Genomic DNA, 3,078 nt, shown 5'->3' with positions numbered 1-3,078 from the left:
ACCCCACCCTGTTTGAAAATTTCTGGGTCCGCCCCCGACAGTTGTGCGGTAGGGTCTAATGTTTTTGTGCCTTCCCCAAACTTTCTGTTATCTATTCTATCTTATTCTGGTGCTCGTTATCCCTTCAGTATCTGTAGATTGCTTCGCGGTCGACGTCCACCAAGTACTCATGTTAGTGTTTATAATATAATTTTTGTAATATTTTCAAAATGTATTAATGTATCTAAACTTGAACCTAAATGGAACTATTAATCGCTGTCCGTGGACATGCCCTTATAAAATGAACCTCTCTGGGGCTTTGCTGGGATATCGAATCCGATTTGAGACAACTGATCTTTCCCACTCTTTTAGCGTTTCTGTGCTTGTAGCATCGACGTAGGTCGTACCATAGGGCTTAGTAGGGTATGGGCGTCGATCGGTGGGGTACAGGGGGCCACGTTCCCCACTTTTCAATGTAGGGAGATGACATGATATCAATTGCCCCCCCCCTCCACTTTTGACCAATCTTATAAATTTTAAAACCCCACTTTTCAAAGCGAATGGAAAGAATGACAATTACGCATGACTGTCATGAATTTTGTCTGTTCACTTTTCCAAGTGCGGTGCGTATTTCCGGACCAAAACCGAGTAAAAACACAATTGTTTGTACATTTAGTAACCATCTCAGTAACCACTACATCGAATTTATGGGTGCAACGGAAAGTGCACATTTTCTACTATCGATTTATTCCTTCTGTTTATTATGACCCGTACGTATATACTGTGTTAAATATTATCTGCATACGTAGATTTCTGTTTTTTTCTAATTTCAACAAAATTATAGTTAGGCCTAGTCAATTGAATTTTATATAGCCGTTATTAAACAATAATTATACAGCCTTTGACACAGACAGGTCTGTCTATTTTGATTTATTTAAACACAAATTTACAAACGCCAGTGTTACGTTGACGTAATTTCGAAAATGACATCATAATAATCTGTAGCGGATTCAAGTGGGGCCGTGACGACCCGGCTCCGCTTCCCCCCCCCCCCAAAAAAAAATTTTAGTCAAAACTGTAAAAAGAAAAATGGAAAAAGAAAGGAAAATTATAATTAGAAGTTAAATCAGAGTGCCATTTCTGGCCATCTAGAGGTGTCATAATCATAAATTTTCTTACCTCAGCCCCAACCATAGTGTGGCTGAGGTGATGTAGTTTCCCAAATTGTGAAAGTGTTCCCCTTTCCCCCCTCTATTTCGCTTTCTTAGAGCCGATACTGATAATGATAAATTAAGTAAATCACCTTATGCTTGTGAAATCAAAATGCTAACTAATGTTTAGTACGGTACCGTTTGATCGTAAATTTGACGGTAGTATTTTGACTCACAATAGTGTAGTCGCAATACTTGCACAAAAGTGAAATTCAAAAAGAGGATAAAAGGAAATCCTCTTGATTGATTTTAAAAGTACTGTACGTGCGAAGAGACTAAAGTAATGACTGTTTTAAGTTTATCTTATGTTTTTCATGGTTCGAATACGCCACAAGCTAATCAGGAGATAATAAATCATTATTTTTATAAATGTTATTTTGCACGAAATATATAAGCGGGTATAATTATGATTATACCAGGATAATCTTAAAAACTTTTTATGTATTTCAGTGGCAGATTCAAGGGGCCCAGCCGGCCCACCATCCATCAAGTGGAGAAAAATTAAAATTACATTCAAATTTAGTCTGAGAGTGCCATTACCGGTCAACTAGAGATGCCATAATTATAAATTTTCTTACCTCAGCCCCAACCATGGTGGGGCTCAGGTGGTCTACACTCTCCATTTGTAAAAGTCCCTCCCTTGGCCCAGCTCTATTTCAAATTCCTGGATCCGCAACTGTATTTTGAAAATGTAGTGTGGAAGTAAATGTTACTGCATTCCTTAAAATCAATAAGATACAACTTATAAAAGGCTATAGGCGCCAGACCTTCTGGGGGTCTTCGCCCCCTGGACCCTCACCTGGGCAGCCCCTGGCCCCCAACCAAGCCTTGGGCCTACGGCCCAAGGCTTTCTTATTTCGTATTTTGCCACCCCCACCCCACTTTCAACCACGAATCGACGCCCTTGAGGGTACTTATTCAAAAATAAATTTTTTTAACAGTGGCACACAACAACGTGGGAGGTGCATCGAAGTGTGGAATTTTGTTTAATATTTTATAACTTTTAACCATGTTAGCAGGGGAGGATCCAGGATTTGAAAGACGGGGGTTCAAAATTTTTCTCAAAAACCCGAAAATTAAAGGGGGTGGGGTCCTCCCCCTGGAAAATTTTGATTCCTGACCGGAAATGAGCTTTCCCGACTTCTTTGGTGTCTTTGAATAACCTATAATTTAAATCTCTTAAAAAACAGTCAGGTGATTTTATCTCATTCTTAGGCCTATACCATAGAAGAAAATCAAACATATCAATACATTATTAGGCCTATATTCCAACAATATTGAGTAGTTGGATACGTAGTCTTTCTTATAGATTAATGAACCGATAGGCCTGAAAAACACACTTTCGTACATAAATTATTACGACATCGAGCCAAAAACAGTGTTTTTAATTGTATCTAATTGAATGCTTTAGGCCGGCTAAGCCTAGTTTGTCCGATCTGCTAACCTATGCCTAGGTAGGGCCTATTGTAGGTGAGCAGGCCTTTTGCAAGCCGCCGGGACCCAGTAGTATTTTGTTATGTTTCATTACAGAGGGGGTTTGTCCGAACCCCTTGAACCCCCCTGGATCCGCCACTGGTTAGTACAATAAAATAGTATCGATACTGACACGCTATCATAATAATAAAGGATAAGGTCAGTCTGAATATGCAAGACTATCTCGAAAGAAGCCCAAATCTTTTTTGGAATCTTTTCGAAATTACTTTTGCAAATATAGGCCCAGCTAGCAAAGCGACATTGGCCCAGCGTTGGTAAACGTTGGCAGGAGTCGGTAAGCGTCGGGGTCGGATATCTGACGTTGGTACGACGTTGGTGTTTGGTTGCAAAATTTAGTCGGAGAGGTAACGTCAAACCAACATTGGAATTTCACGTTGGCCCAACCTATGAATAT

The sequence above is a fragment of the Anneissia japonica genome, unplaced genomic scaffold (genome assembly GCF_011630105.1).
Source record: "Anneissia japonica isolate Jap-2015-1 unplaced genomic scaffold, ASM1163010v1 scaffold199_len4679917_cov187, whole genome shotgun sequence".
NCBI classification, from domain to species: Eukaryota; Metazoa; Echinodermata; class Crinoidea; order Comatulida; family Comatulidae; genus Anneissia; species Anneissia japonica.
The sequence above is the reverse complement of the archived record's forward strand: the minus strand, read 5'-3'. Positions refer to the sequence as shown.